The 25,472-nt window shown below is 40.0% G+C and overlaps 1 long non-coding RNA gene across 1 annotated transcript; it reads right to left on the reverse strand.

The window, feature by feature from the left end:
- Positions 1–106: 106 nt before the first annotated feature.
- On the reverse strand, positions 107–16,612 carry LOC138153477 (uncharacterized). The gene is made up of 3 exons (XR_011166387.1): positions 16,209–16,612; positions 3,356–3,397; positions 107–809 (listed from the first exon to the last, which is right to left on the reverse strand). It is a non-coding gene; the product is annotated as an uncharacterized lncRNA (long non-coding RNA).
- Between the last annotated feature and the right edge of the window lie 8,860 nt (positions 16,613–25,472).

The following is a 25,472-nucleotide window of genomic DNA, read 5'->3' on the forward strand; positions in this document are numbered from 1 at the left end:
CACAAAATGCCAGTGACCCTGCTTGGCTGATCCTAGTGAGACAGGCAACCAATGCCATTCTCTGTATAGCACTTTCTTTTTTTTTTTTTTAAGCAATTGGGGTTAAGTAACTTGCTCAAGGTTACGTGGCCAGGTGTTTCTGGGTGTGGTGCTAAGTATCTGAGCTGGATTCGATACCAGGTCATCCTGACACTGGGGCCGGTCCTCTTACTTGCTGTGCTACCTGGTTGCCCCTGTACGGTACTTTCTGTTAGGTTTTGTGCACAGGGTTTATTGCACCAGCCTTGCCTGCCTTTAGAATAGGGGAAGTAGGTTCTGAAACTGGCCTCGTTCATTGACTCTTCACTCACACTTTGGTGACTCTAGGGATAGATGCTTGGACCTGCTTGTCCTCCTTCTTGAATTCTGCCTTCAAGAGAACTGCCAGTCAGAAGCTGCTGCTGCTGCTAGAGGCTTTTAAGGCTCAGTGACCAAGGAGGGAGGAGGGGAAGAATTGGGACTCAAAAGAACAATGAGTCATACACACATAGCTGGAAGCAGGCAACCTTGGGCATGCTCCAAGGTGGGGCCAGGGCTGGGAGTCAGTTACACACTGGGGAAAATTCTAATAAGGAGGAGAAATGGGAGTTCTTTAAAGAAAGTGATGTTGATAGGTAGAGAATACACACACAGAGATTTTTAAAAGGGGTGGATAGAAAATGGAAGCAAAGGTAGAAAACAGAGGCTGAATACAAACCATGGTCCAATCTTATAAGAATAGTTTACGAATATAGAAGCTTAGAAGGATGAGCTGAGGCTGGTGAGAAAACCTAAGGACAATAAAAAGGAATAGAAACCTTTGGAATAGAAAGAAAAAAATGAAAATGTGATAGGTAATTAGCACTCCAAATAAGTAGAGAGAACACTTAGCTGCCTTTGATGAATTCAAGTCACCTGGCACAGATGACCATAGGGCAGCTAGATGGTATAGAAGGTGAAGGTGGGGTCTAGAGTCTGGAAGACCTGAGTTAAAATCCAGCATCAGATATTTACTAGCTGTACCAACCCTGAGCAAGTTACCTTACCCTCTTCCTGCCTCAGTGTCCTCATCTGTGATATTCGAATAGTAGCACCAGCTTCATAGCATTGTCATGAGGATAAAATGATGTAATTTTTGTAAAACACTTCACAAACATTAAATTGCCATTTCAGTATTAGCTGTTACACCAATTTACAATTTGGTGTGCCCAAAAATTGACAGAAGGGAATGCTGAAGTCAGGGTCAGAGTCATTTGAAGGACTGTGGAAAACAGGACAGGCCCTAGAAAAGGACAAACATCTCAATCTTCAAAAAAGGGAAGAGAACGCTTTTTAAAATCAACGACTTGGATAAAGTCACTGATGGGATGCTTGTCAAATGTTGGAATGATACAAAGGTAGATGAGGTAGCTAACATACCAATGAATGGAGTCAGGATCCCAAAAGATCTTGATAAACCAAAACATTGGGTCAAATGGAATAAGATGTAATTTAATAAGGATAAATCTAAAGTTTTATGCTTTATAATGGGACCTTGCTGTTACATTCTCAGATTACTTAAAATTAAGGCCTCCACGAGGGAGTCAACAGGGATGTGCTTCTGAGAAAAGATATCCTGCTGTCCCCACCTGGGTGAGAGCAGCCTTTTTGATACAGCTGGAACAGGCTAGGTCGTTAAAGCTGCCAAACGGGGGCAGTCTCTCTCTCTCTCTCTCTCTCTCTCTCTCTCTCTCTCTCTCTCTCTCTCTCTCTCCCCCTAGCAGTGCATGGGTACTATGAACTAAGCTGGGGGGCAAAGGGGGCTAAGCTACCTTCCCTCTCCCTTGGGGCCCTCTGAGCCCAAGAACTAGACATAGGGGTTTGGTCTGTTGCATTTATTCTTTTTCAGTTCTAGGTATAGGTATTAGAGTCCCTAGACCTTAAGCTTGAGCCATGGAGATCTTGGAGTCAGAATTCTAAGCTCAATATTGCTGCCAGGCTATCAGAGAAACCCTGAGAAGCCAGGGTGCCAGGACAGCAGCCCAGTTGAGTTGTGTTGGACTCTTCATGAGTGGTTTCTTGGCAAAGAATGGTTTGCCATTTCTTTCTCCAGCTCATTTTACAGATGAAGAAACTGAGGCAAACAGGGTTAAGTGATTTGCCCAGGGTCACACAGCTAGTAAGTCTGAGGCCAGATTTGAATTCAGTAAGATGAGTCTTCCTGACTCCAGGCCCAGCAACCTCTCCACTGTGCCACCTAGTTGCCCTTGGAACTTAGTGGGATCATACTATATAGGAACTGTGTTAAATTGTGAGCCTTATCCCCTCCCCTTCCCCAAGAGCTAAACTGGTAAGAGAGAGAGAGATTATGCCCCCCCCCCCCGATGTTTGGGTGGAGGGGGAGAAATAAACATCCTAACTATGTTTGTTTTTGCTGTAACTTTGAAGTAAACATTCATTTGTAATAGTTAATCTAACTGTAAATGGTTAAATGGATCTAGAGTGCAAGGAACTCCTAAAATTGGGGGCAATACAATCAGCTTGAGCCAATGGCAGAAAGACTCAACATCCCAAACACTCTTTTTTTTTTTTAAGCAATTGGGGTTAAGTAACTTGCTCAAGGTTACACGGCCAGTTATTTCTGGGTGTGGTGCTGAGTGTCTGAGCCCGGGATTCGATCTCCAGGTCATCCCAACACTGGAGCCTGTGCTCTTACTCGCTGAGCCACCTGGCCGCCCCTTATCCTAAACACTCTTAAGGGTGCTGGAGAACCTTGGGGGAGGCAGGAATATCACCTACCTAACCCAGGCAGTAGAGGCCAGGGTAATCTCTGTTACACTTGGGTTTACTAAATTGTCTTTATAAAGTAGAGCTGGGGAGGCATCCTTAGCAGTTTGTCTGAAAGAGATGTGGAGATTCTGTTGGATAGCAAGCACTCTTCAACAGAGTGATGTAGCCACCAATAATGCTAATGAAGTCTTGGGACTACATTAAGAGATGCACTGCTTCCAGGAATGAGGAGGCAATAGATTCTGTAGTCTGCCCTGATCAGACCTCCTAGAGAAGCTCTTAGGCATTTTTAAATCTGTCTTTTGAATTCAGCTAGACTTGTGCTCCATGATTGCAAGAGTCTCTGATCTCACTGGGGGCTAGAAAATTCCTTTCAACCCCAGCCATATCCCCATCAATTTGTACCTCTATAAAACAATCTAGGGACTCCACTTAGCAAAACTACAAAGGGACTATGTGAAGCTGGGATGATGAGGTTCTTTTCAGTTTCCATAATACCCCTGGTTGCCATGTGAATGGAATTGGAACTGGTGACCTCCACCATGGTTCTTCTATTCTACATTCCTACCTTTGTTGTGTATTCCTGGCAACAACAAAATTCCTGGTCTTCCTACAAAGATAAAGAAAAAATAAAATAAAACAAAAACACCATAAATTCTGCGATGCAAAAAAGCCAAGCAACAACAACAAAAGAAGAAACACAATTGACATCTGAAATTGAAATAGAAGTAAAGGAAGGAATACTAAAAGATAAAATAATTTTTATTTTATAAAACAACATAAATAACACAAATATATTATAAGTATAAATAATTTCTATCATATATTTACATAAATAAATATATAATACATAAATAGAAATAAATAAATTTTTAAAATTAAATTATATTTATAGAACAATGGGGCAACTAGGGTGGTATAGTGGATAGAGTGCTAGGCTTGGAATCAGGAAGACTCATCTTCCTGAGTTCAAATCTGGCCTCACTCACTAACTGTGTGACCCTGGACAAGTCACTTAACCTTGTTTGCCTCAGTTTTCTCATTTGTAAAAATGAGTTGGAGAAGGAAACAGAAAACCATTCCAGTCTTTCTAGGAAAACCCCAAATGGGGTCATAAGAGTCATACACTATTGTATAGCAACAAAATTTATGGACAACAAAGTCTTCCTGTGAGATTCCCATGACAAAGTTAATATTACATTGCCTTTTTTTTTCTTGTTTTATTGACATTTCTATAAGGTGTGTGAACTCATCTTGTCCTGGGTGCATACTGATCCTTTTAAGGCACTTTAAGGGTGATTGATTTGTTTGTGGCCAATTCGTATACTTTATTTGGCCATTGACCTTGGCCTTTATTTATTTATTAATCTTTTTTTTTTTTGGAAAACATTCTTTCCTTCTGTGTGAGATGAGAGTTCAGAGTCTGAGTCTGAGATCAGAAAAAGTCCTTATTCTTTCTCAAGAGAAAGGGCACTGTCCCCATCACTCAACATCTGCCAGGGAGTGCAACATGTAGAAGCAAGCCCATGGTTATATACCCCCAGAAACCCCAAACTGAATAAACCCCAAACCCCAAGTGGCCTTCACTCTCATTGGTGGGGAGGCAGGCTCATAATCTAAGCTTGGGAATCTATCTTCGGGGACAAAGAACACAGAAACATGTGGGTGTCCAATGCAAGGCCAGGAAAGCAGTTTTGTCCTTATTTGGCATATCTTGTGCTGGGGTGGCCCTGGGGAGAGTCTCCATTGCTCTAAGTCCCAGATTCTTGTAAGGTTAGGTGACTTCTGAATTTAGGCCTAGTGGATGCTGAAGCCACTCAAATTTGATGCTTCAGAATGGGGAAACTTCACTGCAAGTTATCCCTCATACTTCCAAATTATCTCTCCAGTCTTCCACTCATTGAGAAGGCAAGGGATACAATACCTAATATGCATATGAAATTGGTCTTGGCTTTTGAAAGGAGGCCCAGAAAACAGACACTGAGAGAACCAGAGTCAGAGAAATATTATATGAGAAGCCCCTAAGATCCAGTTTGTATAAATCAAGAACTTAAGTTTTGGTCCACAGGTTTATACATTAGAAAAATTTAAAAGAAATTGAAATTTAACAAAAGGATTGGGGAAAAAAGAAATAATTTCCAAAAATGCAGAGCAACATAAGAAGGTTAAAAAAACTAACTCAGTGAAAGAAGCTAAAAGCAGAATAAATGTAGCTAAACAAAGACCAAAGTCAATGAGAAAAAAATCAAATAGCAAGTCTAGATTGCCATAGAAATATTTTAAAATACTAATATAATAACAATGTAAGATAAAGTAGGAGATTTGGACAAGAGATTGAGAGTTCAAACATAGACTAATTGGTATTCAAGAAATATAAAGAAAAAGAGGAAAAAGAAAAACTTCACATTAAAAGAAATGACTGTAGGAAATTTCCTAGAATTGAAATAAGGATCATTTCATAAGTAGGAAAAATTCATAGGACCCCAGCATGAAGAAATCCCAAACTCACATTTTTTTTTTTAAGCAATCGGGGTTAAGTAACTTGCTCAAGGTTACACAGCCAGTTATTTCTGAGTGTGGTGCTGAGTATCTGAGCCTGGATTTGATCCAGGTCATCCTGACACTGGAGCTGGTGCTCTTACTTGCTGAGCCACCTGGCTGCCCCTAAGCAATTGGGGTTAAGTAACTTGCTCAAGGTTACATGGCCAGGTGTTTCTGGGTGGGTGCTAAGTGTCTGAGCCCGGGATTCGATCTCCAGGTCTTCTCAAGACTGGAGCCGGTGCTCTTACTCGCTGTGCTACCTGGCCACCCCAACAAACTCACATTTCTAAGAGACATAATTGTTAACTTTCAAAATGGTAAGGAAAGCTAATTTTTTAGAATAGTAAAAATGGAAATAATTAAATATCATACTGTCTTGATTAGAATTTCCCCTGGATTTTTTTTTAGTGATCACACAAGGCAGAATTTGGCACCAAAATTTTTATGAAAATCTTAAAATATATAGAATTGGTTTGGAAAAATGACATATGCTGGGGATTTGAACATTTTATTTGAAGGCAGAAATACTGGAAAAAAAAAAGACCAATTTTTGAAAACTGCTCAGTAAATTTATACCTTTAGACAGTTGGTGGGACAAGATAAGAACCTAAACAGAAGGAAAAAGCAAGTCTGTCACTATCTTTAGGGATTTTACATTATGCAAATGGACACGTTTTAGCCTTCACTGCTCTAGCTTTTTGCTTTTAGAGTAGAGGAGAATAGAGTAGAAGAGACTGTGGTCACTGTGTTGATGTAGTCACACAGGGTTCTTGAATGTGGTGACTAAAGAATCCTCACACTCTGGAGATTTCTCTTGGGGAAAGAAACCCTACTGAGTCCCTCTTCCTTCCAAGGGAATTGAGGAGGAATCCAGCAAGGCAGAAGTTCTCAATGTGTGGTCCAAATGGTCTTTGGGACTCTTTCAGGGTCTGCAAGGTAAAAACTACTTTCATCATAATACTAAGATATTATTTGCCTAGAAATATACTCCTCCCTTTTATAGTTTTAATCAAAAATAGTATCACAAGTCCATGAGACACTAGTTGCAACTGGTTTTAAGGGGCGCCTTAACAACAGCTGCATAGATATAGGAGAAGAAAATGTCAAATGAAGAAAGGGACAGCAAATCACTTCAGTATCTTTGCCCAGAAAACCTCAAACGGGAACATAAAGAGTCGGACACTACTGAAACAACTAAACAACAATAGCATCTATATTTGGCTGGCTTTTCTTCATATACTTCGATAAAAACAACATATCACAAAAGAAAGGAGAATCCAGATTGTTCTGTTAAATCAAATATTAAAGAGATTCACAAACATATGTAAAACTACAATTCTCTCTATTTTTGTTGTTGTTGTGGAAAATGTAGTTTTTTTAAAAAATAAAAATGTTAAATTTATGTTAACGTATTGGGTTTGTTATTTAAATGAATTTGTAATTATAAATTTTATCAGTTTAATTCTGAATATGGCCTATATCCATAGATATAACCCATCAAAATTAAAGATCTGTAGGGTTCTAATAATTCTTAAGAGTTTAAAGAGTTCCCCAAGACCAAAACATTTGGGAACTTTGGCATTAAGGGGATGCAGACAGGATTGTTCCCAAGGGATACTGAATTGATCTCACTCTGTCCTCCTCCCCGCCTATCTAGGGAAATCCAGTTGTAAGTGAACACAAATGCATTAATTAAAAAGAAATATTTATCATGTAGATAGCCCAGAGTCAGGTTGTGGGAGATAGAGAAATTAATAAAACTCAAGAAATCCCCAAAGGGCATAGAAGGGGAGAAGTGATTATGAGAAGTTTGTGGGCTGTTTTGACCTTTCAAAGAGGGGCCTAACAGACTAACACAAAAGAAAAAAGGAAAGGGACACAATATGTTCTCTAAACCCTTCCCCAAACTTAAAGTTGGTACTTTGTGTATTCATGAATCTACCAGACCGGATCTATTGTAGATAGGACAGAAGTGCCTCAGGGAGAAGAGGGTTTGCTAAAAGACCCAAACATAGAAATTAAAATAGAAATATTGAATGTAAAGAGAAGGGCTTTCAGATGCAAAATAGATGTTTGCCGTCCTAGAAAGAATTTGAGGCTTGAATAACTCAACTGCATAAATAAAGGCCAGCTAGACAATGAACCAGGGTACACACCGCATTCCTGTCCTTGTGGGAAGCTACTCATCTACATAGGGCCGCTAGGCCCTCTGGAGTCAGGAAGACTCATCTTCCTGGGTTCAAATCTGGCCTCAGACACTTACTAGCTGTGTGACCCTTGGGCATGACACTTAACCTTGTTTGCCTCAGTTTCCTCCTCTATAATAGAGAAGGAAGTGGCAAACCACTCCAGTATCTTTGCCAGGAAAACCCCAAATGGGGTGGTGAAGAGTCTGACAGAACAGAGCAAAAAGAATTGTCTACACTAGACTCCCAAAGGAATGCTGGAAGTGGAACTGGCTGAATTGAATATGATCGTCCTAAGTCAATAAGACCACAGAATGGTGTCCTGGGGCCTGTGGAGGAAGGAGAAGAGTTAATCCTGGAAAGGGTATAGAAAGGCTACATTTTTGCTTTCTCCAGTCTACAAGTGACAAAATACACTGCAACTGACCCTCTGGGAGAGTCAAAGGGGAGAGAGAGGCTTCAGCCAATCCTAAATTCATTTCCTAGCTGAAAGAGCTCTGCAGCATTTCAGCTAAAAGAGCACAGGAGCATTCTAGCTGGAGAGAGTACAGTACCACCCATCCAAACCAGTGACTGAAGGTAGAAAAGCCTATAGCTGTCCATAGAAGAATCCAAGGAGTCTAGTGGATTGATTTATTCAGTCACCAAAAATGTGTCAATTGTGCCAGTTACGGTGTTAAGCACTGGGATTACAAAAGGCAGGCCCTGACCTCAAGGAGTTTACAAGCTAATTCAGTAGAGACACCTGCTCTGAGAAGAGCCCAGCAGTCAAGCAATTTGCCTAGCCCAGCCCAGCACAGGATGTCTGACTGCTGCGGCTGTGACCTACTCCACCCAGCCCAATAGTGGATGGATCTGTGAGATCTTAACCCTCAGAAGAGTAAAGCCTGCTGTGCCGCTGGAGCACTTCAGCCATCATAGACAATAGCACGCAGCAAACATCTCAAACACTCTCTGGATAAAGGAAGGACGTTGAGACCTTATAGTTAGCAGCTGGCTGGGGCGGTCAGGTAGCACAGCAAGTAAGAGCACCGGCTCCAGTGTTGAGAAGACCTGGAGATCGAATCCCGGGCTCAGACACTTAGCACCCACCCAGAAACACCTGGCCGTGTAACCTTGAGCAAGTTACTTAACCCCAATTGCTTAGGGGCGGCCAGGTGGCTCAGCGAGTAAGAGTACCGGCTCCAGTGTTGGGACGACCTGGAGATCAAATCCCGGGCTCAGACACTCAGCACCACACACAGAAATAACTGGCCGTGTAACCTTGAGCAAGTTACTTAACCCTGATTGCTTAAAAAAAAAAAAAGGAGCTGGCTGTGTTCTGTGTCTCCTCCATGTATGTGTGCTTTACTACCATTGTGCCTTTAAGCTCAGGCCTGAGCTTCCCCCTCAGTTCTTTAAGAGAGTACCTCCCTGGAGTTGGAGGAAGTGCTTTCTAACTAGGTGCCATTAGAGTAAATGCTTTTGTTAAAGAACTCAGTCTACTGGCTGATTGTTAAGGGGGAAGCACAGTTAGGGATGTGTGTTAAGAGGATAGCCACCCACAGGTTACCCTTAGAATCCTGATAATAGTAGCAGCCCACCTCCTAAAATGGGATTTGGTCATGAACGCTGAAAACCAGAGATTTTACAGGAGTTAAAGGGGTTTTCTAAGCCCAAGTCAGATAGTTGCCTGTGACTAAGGACCATTAGTGCAAATAAGGAGAAAGTAGTTTAAAAAAAAAAGTCTTAATTTTAGCCTGGAGATTTCTACTAGTGTTGCCTGGCTAGATGTGTAGTTCATAGCTACTAAAAGAACATCAGTTGGTCCTTGTCAGAAAGGAGCTTTCCAGACACTGCTCTCCAGTACTACTGATGTTAGCAAAAAATAGCATATAACTATGAAGAGGCTAAATAGCTGTGGCCCAGTAAATATCAGAATAGTACTTCTCAGAGTCTGATAGATATATTCAGCAAAGATGACAAGACAGAGCATGGAGACATGACACTAAGCAGTCACATCTGGCCCTGTGGAGGGTAGAGATGTGATCAACAGTAGAGAGAAAAATGATTACTTACCAGAGGACATTTCCAGCTCTGCAGTAACAGAGGTGTGAGTTGTTCTGGTCATCAATCAATCAATAAACATTATTAAGCATCTCCTATGTGCCAGGTACCTACCATGTTCATGAGATACAAAAAGAGGCAAAAGACAGCTCCTGTCCTGAAGGAGCTTACAATCTAATAGGAGAGACATTATGCAAACAAATATATACATGTTTGCCCTGGCTATATATGTTTCTGTGTGGAAGTATGAGATGCTTTGGCCACATATGTATACATGTCCCTATGTGTGTGTCTTCTATGTGTTTCTGATCATATGTGTTTCTGTGTATGTCCTCCATCACTGGTAGTATGAGAATCTATGGGATGATATAGCTCATGTATACATAGGGTATTGTTTCTAGTCACTTAATGTGCTATACCATCTGATTTTACACTGAATTAAGATGTCCTCTGGTAGGTTGGTAAGCAAAACATGTTATTGAGAACTCACAACCTATAGTTTTTGAGTGGATACAGATCAAAGGGTACCTCAAAACTAATATGAACTTTTCCTAGGACCCACATTTGTAGGGGACCCCAGCTGCTGTGTGTACATGTTTTAGGGAGGGCAGAAAAGACCCCTGCTCTTATGAGTTTTCTATTAAAAATTGAGTTGTTTGATAATTATAGCTATTGCTTCTTTTTGTGGTGGCAAAGAATTGGAAATTGAAGGAATGTCCACCAATTAGGGAATGGCTGAACAAGGTGTGATATATCATTGTGATGGAATACTTTGTGCTATAAGAAATGACAAGCAGCTTGGTTTCAGAAAAACTTGGGAAGACTTGTCTGAACAGATGCAAAGTGAAGTGAGCAGAATCAGGAGAACATTGTACACAGCATGTAATGGGAATGTAAATTTAAAGATCTTCCCTGCCCCTAGGCTAAAGTGCACCTGGAGCCTGGGGTAGGAGGCTTGTTTTTCAGTAGATACTTTTTGATTGGCCAGTGGGTCCAAAAGGTTGTTACATTCTCTGAGCCAGGAGAAGAGCCCTGATTTGAGGCTTTGTTCTGGGGCTCACTTTTAGAAGTGTTCTGTGATTTGATCAGATGAAACTCTGGAAAGCCGTTGTCCAGAGCCCCCCGGCTTTGAAACCCAGATGTTGTTTGGTATGGATGTAATGGTTGGACAGTTTGGAAATCTGTCTACTTGATCTGTTTTTGTCTTGATAATTCTGTCTGTATACTTTGAAGTTCGGGGTGCTGACCTTTTCCCCCTGAACTAGGTAAACGATACATATCTGACTGATTAAAGTAAGCTTGTTAACCCATTTTGAGTTGCTTTCCTTTATCAAAGCAGATCCAACAACCTGTGGTGGCAGCAACCCTGGGGAGTCTCGGGGTGCTTGCTGCCACACAGCAACAGCAATATTGTTTGATGATCTCAATATTCTCAGCAATGCAATGATCCGAGACAATTCTGAAGGACTTACAGTGAAACATTTTATCTGCCTCCAGAGAGAGAACTGATGGAATCTGAATGCAGATTGAAACATAATTTTTTTTACTTTATTTTTCTTGCTTTTTTTTTGTTGGCAACATGACAAATATAGAAATATGGTTTTTTCCAAATTTTTAATTTATTTATTTTTAGTTTTCAATGTTCATTTCCATAAGATTTTGAGTTATAATTTTTTCTCTCCCTGTCTTTCCTCTTCTCCCACCCCAAAATAGCAAGCCTACTGAATGCCCCTTCCCCCAATCTGTTCTCTCTTATATCCTTCCCCTTCACTCCCTAACTTTCTAGTAGGGCAAGATGGGTATCTATACCCCAGTACCTGTATATCTTATTTCCCAGTTACATGTAAAAAAACCATTTTTGAACATTTGTTTTTAAAACTTTAAAAAACTTTTTTAAAAAAACTTTTAAAACTTTTAAAAGTTCCAGATTTTTTCCCTTCTTCCCTCCTCACCCACCCCCACTGGGAAGATAAGCAATTCAGTATAGATTGTACATGTGTAGTTACCCAAATCATTTCCATAGTAGTAATATTGTGAGAGACTAACTACATTTCCCTCCATCCTATCCGGCCCCCCACTTATTCTATTTTCTCCTTTTACCACATCCTTTTTCAAAAAGGTTTGCTTCTAACTACCATCTCCCCCAATATGCCCTCCTTTCTCTCCTCCCCCTCTTATCTCCTACCCCCCTATTATCCTGTAGGGTAAGATACCCAATTAAGTGTGTATGTTATTCCCTCTGTAGACCAAATTCAATGAGAATCAGGTTGTCCCATTCCCTTTCACCTACATGCTCTTCCCCTCCATTGTAACAGTTTTCTCTTGCTTCCTTTATATGAGATAATTTACCCTAATCTATCGCTCCCATTCTTCTTCTCCCAATAAATTCCTCTCTCACCTATTATTTTTATTTTTTTAGATATCATCCCTTCATATTCAATTCATCCTGTGCCCTCTGTCTATGTATATATGAACATACAAATGCCCACACTCACACATATATTTATGTATATATATGTATCCTCCTATACATACATACATACACACACATATATTCCCTTCAGCTATCCTCATACTGAGAAAAGTCCTATAAGTTACAATTATAGCTTTTCCATGTAGGAATATAAATAGTTCAACTTAAATAAGTTCCTTATGATTTCTTTTCCCTGTTTACCTTCTCATGCTTCTCTTGCTTCTTGTATTTGAAAGTCAAATTTTCTGTTCAGCTCAGGTTTTTTTCATGAAGAATGCTTGAAAATCCTCTATTTCATTTAATGACCATATTTTCCCCTGTAGTTACTCTGTAACTGTATACTCAGTTTTGCTGGGTAGGTGATTCTTGATTTTAGTCCTAGCTCCTTTGACCTCTGGAATATCATATTCCAAGCCCTTCAATCCCATAATGTAGAATCTGCTAGGTCTTGTGTTATCCTGATTGTGTTTCCACAATACTCAAATTGTTTCTTCCTGACTGCTTGCAGTATTTTCTCCTTGACCTGCGAACTCTGCAATTTGGCTATAATATTCCTAGGAGTTTTCTTTTTGGGATCTTTTTCAAGAGGTGATTGGTGAATCCTTTCAATTTCTATTTTGCCCTCTGGTTCTAAAATATCAGGGCAATTTTGCTGGATAATTTCTTGAAATATGGTGTCTAGACTCTTTTTTTTTGATCATGGCTTTCAGGTAGATCAATAATTTTTAAATTATCTCTCCTGGATCTATTTTCCAATGAGATATTTCACATTGCCTTCTATTTTTTCATTTATTTGGATCTGTTTTATAGTATCTTGATTTCTCATAAAGTCATTAGCTTCCAATTGCTCTAATCTAATTTTGAAGGAGTTATCTTCTTCAGTGACTTTTTGAAATTCCTTTTCCATCTGGTAAATTTGGCTTTTTAAAGCATTCTTCTCATTGGCTTTTTGGGCCTCTTTTGCCATTTGAGTTAGTCTATTTTTTAAGGTGTTATTTTCTTCAGTGTATTTCTGGGTCTCCTTTAGCAGGCTGTTGACTCTCTTTTCATGATTTTTTTGCATCATTCTCATTTCTCTTCCCAATTTTTCCTCCACTTCTTTTACTTGATTTTCAAAATCCTTCTTGAGATCCTCCATGGCCTGTAACCAATTCATATTTTTCTTGGCAGCTTTTGATGCAGGAGTTCTGATGTCCTTGTCTTCCTCTTGCTCCGTGCCTTGATCCTTTTTGTCCCCAAAAAAGGATTCTATCATCTATTTGTGCTTCAGTTGCTTGCTCATATTGTCAGCCAATTACTTGACTTTTGAGGTCTTTGCCATGGTAGAACTCTGCTTCCAGAGTGGAGAGAGCTATGTCCCAAATCACTGGGGTTTTTGCAGCTGCCAGAGCTATTAGATGGGTGCCCTCTCTACAGCTCCCACATGCTTTGGCTCACTGGTCATACACCCCAGGACCACCACCCAAGACCGCAATCTGGATCCAAGCAGGTCAAAGCAAGAGCTGTTACCCTCTGAATGGTTGCTTGGTCTCCCTACAGTCTGCAGGCCAAGAACACCAGAAGTAGCCATGCTTCCTCTGCTTCTCCCTCCAGGGGCAGCAGCCAGACTGCACTCCCCCTGTTCCCAACAAAATTCCACAGTGACCTTTTACTTTGTCTTTGGCATTTGTGGATTGAAAAGTCTGGAAACCGCTATAGCTGATGGTGATTTATTCTCCTGAAGTCTGTTCCAGCCGGGGCTGCCAGGCTGCTGGTTGGGGCTGCCCTGGGGCTAAAACCGTGGCTCAGTTGGGACTGCACTCTGCTCCCAGAATGCTGCGATGGACCTTTCCTGCTGGCCTGATGGGCTGTCTTTAGCAGCAGGTTATTCTTTCTCTGTCACTGTGGGCTTTGTAGCTCTAAAGTTTTTTAGAGTCATTTTTTACATGTATTAGAAGAGGTGGAAGCTGGAGCTGTGCACAAGTCCTGTTTCTACTCCACCATCTTGGCTCTGCCCCCAGGAATATGTTTTACATGATTTCACATGTGCAATTCATACCACATTTTTGCCTTCACAATGGGTGTGGGAGAAAATTCAGAACTCAAAATTTGTAAAAAAATAAATGTTAAAAATAATAAAAAGTTTAAAACAATAACAATAATAATAGCTAATGTTTCTAAAGTACTTACTATGTACCAGACTGGCAGCTAGGTGGTACAGGCACTGGGCTAGGAATTAGGAAGACTCATCTTCATGAATTTAAATCCAGCGTCAGACACTCAACTAGCTGTGTGACCCTGAGCAAGTCACTTACCCTTGTTTGCTTCAGTTTCCTCATCTATAAAACGAATTGGAGAAGGAAATTGCAAACCACTCCAGTATCTTTGCCAAGAATATCCTGAGGTCATAAAGAGTCAAACATGACTAAACAACAACAAAAACTTGCCAAACATTATGCTAAGCACTTTATAAATATCTCATTTAATCATAACAGTTCTGGCAAGCAGCTGCTATTATTACTCCTATTTTACACATGAAGAAGCTTTATGCATAATTGAAATGACTTGTCCAGGGTCATACAGCTAGTAAGTATCTGAGGTCATATTTGAACTCAGCTCTTCCTGACTTCAGGTCCAGAACTCCATCCACATTGCCACTTGGCTTCCCCAGACCTACTTCTTTAATAACTATGAACAGCTTGCCCAGAAATTCAAAACAAATTATGCCTTTGAAATATTGTGTGTTTAATGTTTTTAAAATGTTTTCCTTAGAATTTCCAAGTCCAGTTCTTCAGAGAAGATAATTTTTAGAAAAAGCCAATATCTAGAAGGCTATAATGAAAGAAATATTGGCAAGATGACTCTAAAATGCTGAATTTAACAAAACAAATTTAATAGACAAATAGTACAAATTTAATATCCAGAGACCTTCTCTCCCACATAAGCACCTTCTTATCCTTAGAAAGACCATACTTGGAACTCATTTTTTGAATAGAATCTAGAAGATAGCACTTTTTAACACAGACAGTCCTTCTATCAATCTCCATGTATCTTCTACCCAATCAATCAATCAGCATTTATTAAGTGCCTACCACTAGTCTAAGCGCTGGACATACAAAGACAAATGTGAAATATGCTCCATTTTCAATGAGCTAGGAGCCTTCTTCTAGGTACTTTCATATTTCTTGGGTACCACTGAAACATCGGAGCATCTTTCAGTTTCCCCTCAGTTTCCTGAATATGACTGACCCACCTTCTTTTTTGATCAAACCTTTCCTTAATGATGATTTATGCCAATTCTCATGCTCAAATAATCATTAGTAGTGTGTTTGTGGTGTGTGTGTGTGTGTTAATCAGGATACCCCTGATCAGTTAAGTTCTGCCTGTCCTAGTTGATGAAATTACAGAAGGTGAAAAGGCAAGCAGCAGAAAGAACAATGTATTATGGTTTTAAAAAGAAATATGAAGAAGTGTTATACCTTCCTTTACCAAAAGTAAAGTTCTTTGGATCAAAAATGATAGAGTCAAAGAGTAGTAACCATTGACTGGTGGGGAGACTGGCCATATTCTTGGTGATTTGCCTTAAAAAGCAAACTTGCCAGTTCCCAGCACAGTCTGAGGTAGGATACCTCTCTGAGGTGTGTGATCTCTGGTAGCAAAAAAGATAGCCAATTAAAGGGGGTTGGAAGGGAATAGGAATCCCCTCATCTCCCCAGAGGGAAGGTATGATTTTCCCCTCAAGAACTAGTTCTTCTGAAGTTTTGATTGTTTGGCAGGTTTTAATTATTTAGAAATTATATGCTCCATGATTTGCAGTCCTAGAACATTCCTGGAGGAATGTTGTTAAAAACGTGAGTTTTTGCGTTGAGGAGCAGCTTGCATGGGTGTACACTTGATGTATGTTTATGGATTCTCTTGGAGAGGACATAGCTCCATGGATGATTCTCCACCACTCGCAGGCATGGGATTAGCTGTGTCTGATGTTAAGATCTGTAAATAGAAGCAGCCTCTGTCTGTTAGGTGACTAGACTCTGTTCTGGGTCTCTCAGCATTTAATTTTAGTACTATGAACAAAGAGAAGTGGAAAAGCTTCTGGCTAAGGATGATGTGAAGAATAAAACTGGGGTTACTGTTTTGATAAATGCTTGTGGATTGATTATTAATTGCTGTCAAGCTGTCTAGGTGTGTTAACTTACCCCATGTAGATTAATGTTGAGAGGACACTCCCCAAGGCTTGGTGTTCCAATTCTCAGAGGCCTTGAATTCCTGATAATACTTGCTATAAGGAGAGAGTTGATTTGTAGCTGTGTCTTTGTGAGTCCCAGCCTGCGCAGGTTCAATTTTTAAACCAAGACCAGGATCTTTGCATTTCTGTGACTCTCAGACTAAAGTCTGACCCTATCAGTTTTGAAAATGGGATCCCGGCAGTTTGCAGTTGTCCTTTGGGTAGGGCTCAGTCCTGGTATCTGAGCTATTTCACAGTTCAAGGTTATATGTGGCACAGACCAGGCATTGTCATTTCACAGTCTTTATGAAGTAGATCATTATGTGTGGAAGAAAGAAGACAAGCAGGGGAAGGAAGCCCATTGCCTATCTGGCTTTGGAGACCTCAGAAACCTACTTACTGTTGCCAGTCAAGTAGTTGGGAGGGATTTCTCAAATAAAGGATAAAGTTACCTCCTTATCTGGGCTTCCACAGACCCAAGTGCAGGGGTGATACACTTGGCTGTGTATTTTTAATGTACTATCAGAGTCTGTTATACCTCTCTGTGGTGGGAGTAACATCTACTTCAAGTAGTCTAGGCTAATTTTTTTTTTCCAAAAAGGAAAGAATTAGTCCTTGAGATATAATTAGTTCATTTGACTTTGACCATTGAGGTAACTTCCCCATTGCTAGGGCATAAAACCTAGTCCACAAGGAGTCAGCCCTTTTGGCTTAATAGAATCCTTTCTGCCATGTGAGTCAACCCTAACTGGCCTTCTTCCTAGGCAGAGGAGGGGATTCTTATCCACCTCAAACATAGCTGTAGCTTTGTTGGATATCCTTCCCATTCTGTTAAGAAAATGTCTAATGGTTTACAAGTGTGTCATTTGGTTCCAATACTGAACCAGCAGGCCTTCCCTCCCACCAAATTTCCCCTACACCAGTCAAATATCTTTCGTGGCTCTGACAACAGGACAAAAACCATAAAGCTACAACTACCTGGTAGCAGATACTGTGTCTGGATAAAATTTGTATTTGAAAGGCTGGTTCTCTGGTAATTAAACAAGGACCAGGAGCTTAACTTTATACTATTCTAACCAGAGGTCAAATCTTAGTATACAAGCTGCCAGAGAGAATTCCTCACTTATAGTCTCTGATTCTGAGGCTTTCTCTTCCAGTTTTTGTTTTTTTTTTTTTTTGAGGGGGAAGGCAGGGCAATTGGGGTTAAGTGACTTGCCCAAGGTCACACAGCTAGTTTTGTTTGAGGCCAGATTTGAACTCAGGTCCTCCTGACTCCAGGGCCAGTGCTCTATTCCCCACTTAGTCACCCTCTCTTCCAGTTTTAAAGAAAATCAAGGAGAGGAGGTGACCCCCAAGGATACATGGCAAGTCATAGAGGAAAAAAGAGATACATTGATATAGCTGAAATGGGATATCTCAAGAATCCTACCTCCTAGTAGCCCCAAGTCTACAGCAGAACCCTCCGTTCCCTCCTAAGGTCTCTACAAACCTTCCAGGCCCAAGCTCTTGGCTTCAAGACAACTCAGAGGTGCCATTTTATTTACCCCTTTCCTCTAAATTTGTTGTGTATGGTCACCATCAAATCCAAAGACACAAAGAAAAAAAATCATGGATATGATCTAGCTGCCCAAGGAAGGCCTGTATAGTTACGTAATACAAAATGGTGATGCTCTAATAGAAGACTGCTTAGGGAGCTCAGACAGATAGATAGCTTCAAACTGGTTAGCTCCACACAGCTTGTGTAATTCCAGATTTTTCTTTTTGTAATTCCAGATATTATGTGCTTATAGTGGCAATCACACTGGCATACCCAGGAGGACTGCTGGCACAGGTTCTTAGATATGCTTTACTAGGAAAATAGCTGTTTAAGGGGTCAACAATCTTTTTTTAAATTACATTCATTAGTTCAGGGGAAAAATCAGCACCCTGAACTTCAGAGAAAATACAAGCAGAGAAATAAGGACCAACAGACAGGGCTCTGACTGCCTGAATCAACTATACAATCTACATACTTCCCTGGATTGAGAGAGACTTTACATCTGAGCAGTCAGAATCTCGACCAGGGAATCACAAGATCCTTCTCATAACTGAGCTCCTGAAGCAAAATACCAACTTGGAGTATATACACACTTCTCAGATCCAGAGGGCATCTAGTAACTCAGTGCCTAATTAGAAATTAGCAAAAGGTGTGAAAGCTTTTCTATAAGCAAGCCTTCCCCAAGCAAGCTTCCCTTAATGGGTTCCCAGTTAGGCCTATTAATGGTTGGGGAAGATCTTAAATCTCATTAACATTACAGTGCTACAAAATATGTTGAGAAGGTCTGATAATATACATGTCCCAGGCATTTATATTGGGATTAGGGAAGGTAACTGAGGCCAGGTATTAAGAGTTCAAGGCAGGTTTCGGCAACGTGGTATAGTAGAATGCTGTATTTGAAGCCGGGACATTCAGGGTTCAAACTTCACATTTATGGGCACAGGTAAATTGTTTGACTTTTCTGAGTCTCAGCTTCATTACCTAACAGGGTATGGAGGCTAAAATCAGTTATGTTAACTTTAAAAAGCTAGAGAAATGTCAGTTATTATGATTATGGTAGCCTATGTGTAGAACAAAAGAGGCAGAATGGTGAGAGCTGGCCTCAAAGCCAGGAAGACCTGTGTTCATATCCCACCTCTGACACATTATCAGATGTTTAACTGTGGAGTTGAAGCTGAATAAATTCCTCCTTCTCTCCTCCCTTCTCTAGGTGGGAGGGGAACCAGGAAGTAAAGATCTGGGTAGTTTACTCAGCCAGAGAAAAAGGAAGAGGAAAAGATGTCATGGGCCTGATGTGTGAGCTGCCCCTTCAAATGGTGACACTTGCAGCTTCATCACCACCTTGCCCTTTGGGCTCTCCTTGCATCTGTCAGGGGAGCCCTGCCTCCAGTTCTCTGCCCCAGAAGCAATCCATCCCCTGGTCACACTCCCAGCATGGTGGTTGCACCTCTCTGCCCTCTCACTGCCCCACATAGCTTGGCCAAAATAGATTCTCCATATGCCACTTTTCCAAACGTCATGGGTCCTATTTACCCTGGCAAGTCTGCTCAGTTGCCATAGCTACTTCCAGGATCCTGAATCTCCCTGGCAATGATTACTAAACTGGAAAGCCTGGAGTGAGAGGTTACACAAGGTATTTCTTAATTCCAAATGAGATAGTTGTCTGTTGACATAGCAGATTCAAAGACAAATTACTGCCTTCACGAAGTACTTAACTGGCTGGCTGCTCTGTGTTCCAAAAGAGCTTGCCCTCTGGAAGTGAAGATTTGCCTTCTGAAAAGAAAAGATACCCATAGCTAAGACTTGGTAACTGACAAAATTCCCTCCTCAGAACAACCCTGGGATGTGGGTACCATTATTATTCCCATTTTACAGTTCAGAAAATGGAAGCCTACAGAGGGTAAGTGAGGCCAGATTTGAACTTTGGTATTTCTGACCCCAAGCCCAGCACTCTATCCCACTGAGTCACCTAGCTTGACACTAAATATGTGCCTTCCTAAGAAAGATGAAGTTTAAGCCTCTATTTTCTAAGCTTAAAGAGAGATTATAGAGCCTGCTCTTCTGCTTAGGGGAACAGGTAACAGTTCAGGTGAAGACTCCAGCTGATGCCATAAGCTGGAAGGAGAGAGAAGTTCTCCAGCTATGTGCCCAGTGGAGCCTGGCCTAGCATCAGTCTTGAGACTAAGGAAACAAAATTATTCCTGTTATTGTTGTCTTTGATTTGTCTCCAACTCTCTGTGATCCTATTTGGGAATTTCTTGGCAAAGATATTGGGGTGGTTTGTCATTTCCTTCTCCAGTTCATTTTGTAGATGAGGCACTTGAAGCAAACAGGCTTAAGTGACTTGTCCAGGATCACACAGTTAATAAATGTCTGATTTGAAGATGAGTCTTCCTGACTCCAGGCCTGGAGCTCTATTCACTGTGCCATCTAGCTTTCCCACAATAAAATTAGTTGTACAAATAGCCTGCAAGAAAATAATTTTTTAAAACTTCACAATGGTCACAACCAAAACGACTAACTTTATTGCATCTGTCCAAAGATGCAATAAAATTCAATGTATAAATATGACAAATATAGTCAATAAAAACAACAAATAAAATTAATAGCTTCTGCCTAAAAAGAAAATGGATACTATAGCCATTAATAAACACAATTGTTTCTAAGGTAAAATATAAAGGACTAATGTGTTAGGGAGGCAGCAGAGGGAAGACCCAGTCGTATGATGATTTTAGTGGCCTCACCTAGTCAGGGCTTTGAAGATCCCGTATGCAGGCATGTCTTGGTAACATGTCTCCTAAGTGTGTCCTGGAGACATGTTCCCAGTGTTTGTATCTTTCCACTTGGGTAGCCCTGCACATCTGTTCCCTAGGCATGTCCATTCTTCTCTTTAATTATATATGAAGTTGTGAGAGACCACGCCATAGGTTTATGGAAGAAATGTTCTATTGTTACTTTTCTTATTATACTATTCCATGAAATGTCTTTGATTTGAACCAATTATGTTTTCTGATTTACTACCCCTAGAATATAAAGGTGAGGGCTTATGAACTATGGTCCTTGAGTGGATGAGAGTTATGACTGTCCATATCCCACAGAGCGGGACAATCTGCAGAAGTTATCCTACTAGGTGAGGAGCCCTGGATATTTGCCCTGATACTTCTTATTCCTACCCAGCACAGATTCTAGGCACCATTCATTTTGAACCTAACTGTCTGAGACGCTCACATATATAGATGTTCATATTTGGCAGCTAAGGAATAGATCAAACTGTTTGGCTGAATATTTTAGCAAAATCAAAGACAGCCATTGCAAAACACACTAGAAATAAATACTTCATAAGGTCTGTGATACAAATCAACAGAGGAGAAAAGATCTACTTCCATCCGGAAAGCCCTAAATCTTTTCAATCACACCTCCTGCAACAGTGAAGGGTGAAATCTGAAATAACTGAAAAAACAAAGGTTCAAGTTTCTGAGCATATTGATTTGTTAAGCAATGAAGGCAGCTAGATGGCTCATTGGAGAGAGCACTAGGCCTAGAGTAAGGAAAGGCCAAGTTCAAATCTGACCTTAGACACTCACTAGCTGTGTGACTCTGAGCAAGTCACTTAACCTCTGTTTGCCTTAATCCACTGGAAAAGAAAATGGCAAACCACTCCAATATCTTTATCTTTTTTTTTCTTTTTTGAGGGAGGAAGCCTGGCAATTGGGGTTAAGTGACTTGCCCAAGGTCACACAGCTAGTAAGTGTTAAGTGTCTGAGGTCGGATTTGAACTCAGGGCCTCCTGACTCAAGGGCCCATGCTCTATTCACTGTGCCACCTAGCCGCCCCTACTCCAATATCTTTACTAAGAAAAGCCTATATCGGATCATGAAGAGTCAGACATGATTGAACAAGTAACGAACAACAAAAGCATGCTAGTGACATAACAAATTGGGACCAGGCCTCCTCAGCTTGGCACTGGCCCCTGAATACATGAGGAGACAAATTTTTATGCATTAAAAGAAAACAATCAACAGGATCAGTGTAAGATTAGATAATCTGATTTCTAATTGCAAGAAACATTAGAGTCTTTCCAAGTTGGGAGGACAGTGAAAGGTACAATATCCTGAAATCAGCAGAAGAGTTTCCCTACTCCTCAAGTATCTGTATTCAATCAAAGGAACATGGAAACAATAACTGATTGACTATTATGGTGCCAGTTTTCAAATAAGACATATGGGTTGCATCAGATGTTGTTGTTTGTCCTTTGTTCTTGAAGAGGACCATGACAGGGAGGTGATGTCCTGACACTTGAGTGAATTGGATTTAAGTGAGGGAGGGCTGTGCAAAGTCACCAACCTCACTTTCACCTCTAGAGGCATCTGGGTCTATGGCAAGATATAGATCAGGCCAAGCGAAGATGGCCTCCTGCTTAAGATGCGTAATTGTGAGAAAACTTGCATCAGTCTTCAGATCTGACTGGGTTTCTGGTCAGCATAACCTAGGCCCTTAAAAAAAGGTCTTTAAGTAACAGGTAGAGGTGGTCCAGCTTTCCAGACACACAGGCTAGAATCAAACAATGCAATAAAGTTTTTTCACAATTCCCATAGTTGAATAAAGTTTTCTCACAAGACAGAAATTGGACTAGACCCAAAATTGAATAGAAAGGGAACTGAATTATCTCCAAAATTGGGTTATGAGATGGAGTCGGTACGGTTCACTCAATTCCCATATGATCTAATCAAGAGCTTTTAACATGCCATACTGGTTCCTATAGCTGAGCAAGGACCTCTTCATCTTTCTTTATGGCACCTGTCTCTTAATTCTTTCCTCACACTAGCCTGCTCTGGTTCTACTGTTAGGATGGGCAATTCTATATCCTCAGGATAGACATATGATCAAGTTTTCACCCTAGTAGGCTTCACTTTCAGCATTCAAAGTATTATTGTCATGACTAACTCATAAATGGAAGGCAGTTTAATGGCACAGCTGGGTCAGGAAAACCAGAATCCAAATTCAGCATCAGACACTTACAAGCTGTGTGACCCTGGGCAAGTCATGTAATCTCTGTCTGCCTCAGTTTCCTCAGCTATAAAAAGAGAATAATAATAATATTTCCTACCTCTTAGGGTTGTTGTAAGGATAAAATGAGGTAATATTTGTAAAGCACTTTGTAAACCTTAAAGTATCATATAAATGTGTATTATTGTTATTATTAAGAATCTGTTGGAGGAAAAAGCATTACATATGGGTTGAAGGACCTGGGTTCAATGTAAGCTGTTACTTTATACTTGTGCAACTTTTAGACAAGTCCCTTTTGTTTCCTATACCTCAGTTTTTCAATCTGTAAAATGAAGGAATTGGACTAGATAACTTCTAAGGTCTGAGAGACTCTGATCTCAAATCAGGATAAATAATTTATTTTTAGATATAAAACCCAACATGTTCAAATAAAATAGCTAGAAGTTGGAGGTATTATGTTTATGTTTAGCAGAAAAGCTAACTACTACTTCTTAGATTTCCCTCCCCTCCCCAAGCACTACCCCTCCTGCCATCTTGGATGGTCAGAGCCAATCTTTCTCAGCTTCACCCTTCAGTCCTCCCAGTGGAAATGACTTTTGCTTGAACCAACACTCTCATTCTTCTTCTGATTGGGGGATGGGGTATGTTTCTTTGAACTTCCTTTGGAAGAAAACAATAATGGGAAAAGAATTATCAGAGAATAGCTGCCTCAAAGAGGCTTAAATAAAGAATTGCTTCTTGCCTCTTTTCTCTTAATGCTAGTACTTCATTCATTCTCAATACAAGGGAATTGAGGAATGGTCCAGTTTAATTTTCTATCTCTATTTCTGGGGAGTTTAATATATGCTTCCTGGGGTGGCTAGGTGGTGCAGTGAATAGAGCACGGACCCTGGAGTTAGGAGGACCTGAGTTCAAATCTGGATTCAGACTAGCTATGTGACCTCGGGCAAGTCACTTAACCCCAGTTGCCCTGCCTTCCCCCCACCAAAAAGCAAAATAAATTTAAAAAAAATAAAAATAAGGCATACTACAAAAAAATGCTTTCTTCAAATATTTTGTTTTTTCCTTCAGTTATATGTAAATATACTTTATAACATTTGCATTAAAAAAATTGTGAGTTCCAAATTCTCTCTCTCCCTTACTCCTATCCTCTTTCATTGAGAAGGCAAGCAATTTGATATACATGCACAGTCACATAAAACACATTTCCATATTAATTATATTATGAAAGAAAACACAGAACAACAACAATAAAAAAGGAAAGGAAAGGAAAAAATAGAAGTATGCTTCTATCTGCATTCAGAATCCATCAGTTCTTTTTCTGATGGTGGATGGCATTTTTCATCAAAGTCCTTCAGAACTGTCTTGGATCATTTTATTGCTGAGAATAGCTAAGTCACTCACAGTTGATCATCATACAATATTGCTATTTTATTTATTTATTTAGTTTTAGTTTTTAATATTCACTTTTATAAGATTTTGAGTTCTAAATTTTTCTCCTTTTTCTCCCCTCCCACTTCCCCATGACTGTATGCAATCTTATATAGGCTATACATGTATAATCATATTAAACATATTTCCACATTAGTTATGTTGTGAAAGAAGAATCAGAACAAAAGGGAAAAACCACAAGAAAAAACAAACAATAAAAGAGAGAGAAAAAGTATGCTTCAATCTGCATTCAGACTTCATAGTTTTTTCCTGGATGTGGATAGCATTTTCCATCATGAGTCTTTCAGAATTGTCTTAGATCATTGAAAGATTGCAAAGTTGGTCATTGGACAATGTTGCTGTTACTGTGTACGGTGTTCTGATTCTGTTCACTTCACTCAGCATCAGTTCATGTTGGTCTTTCCAGGTTTTTCTAAAATCTGCCTGCTCATCATTTCTTATGGAACAAGAGTATTCCATTACATTCATATACCATAATTTGTTTAGTCATTCCCCAATTGATGGGCCTCCCCTCAATTTCCATTTCTTTGCCACCACAGAAAGAGCTGCTATAAATATTTTTGTACATATAGATCCTTTTCCCCCCTTTTTTTAAAAAAAATCTCTTTGGGATACAGACCTAGTAGTGCTATAGCTGGGTCAAAGGATATGCATAGTTTGATATCTTTGGGCATAGTTCCAGACTCCAGAATGGCTGGATCAGTTCACAACTCCACTAATAGTGCATTAATATTCAAGTTTTCCCACATCTTTTCCAGCATTTATAATTTTCCTGTTTTGTCATGTTAGTCAATCTGATTAGATGGTATGTGGTACCTCAGAGTTGTTTTGATTTGCAATTCTCTAATCAATGGTAATTTAGAGCATTTTTTATATAATTATAGATAGCTCTGATTTCTTGTTTTGAGAACTGCCTGTTCATATCCTTTGACTATTTATCAACTGGGAAATGACTCATATTTTTAGAAATTCTATTTAGTTCTCTACACATTTGAGAAGTGAAGCCATTAGAAAAATTTACTGTAAAAATGTCCCCCATTGCTTTCCTTCTAATCTTGGCTGCATTGGTTTTGTTGTGCAAAACCTTTTTAATTTAACATAATCAAAATTATCCATTTTATATCCTGTAGTGCTCTATATCTCTTGTTTGGTCATAAATTCTTCTCTCATCCATAGCTCCAACAGGTAAACTATTCCATGCTCCCCTGATTTACTTATGTTATCACTCTTTATGTCTAA

This window comes from Petaurus breviceps, unplaced genomic scaffold, assembly GCF_028583685.1.
Source record: "Petaurus breviceps papuanus isolate PSGF00001 unplaced genomic scaffold, PetGlider_PUasm1.0 90994, whole genome shotgun sequence".
Taxonomy (NCBI): domain Eukaryota; kingdom Metazoa; phylum Chordata; class Mammalia; order Diprotodontia; family Petauridae; genus Petaurus; species Petaurus breviceps.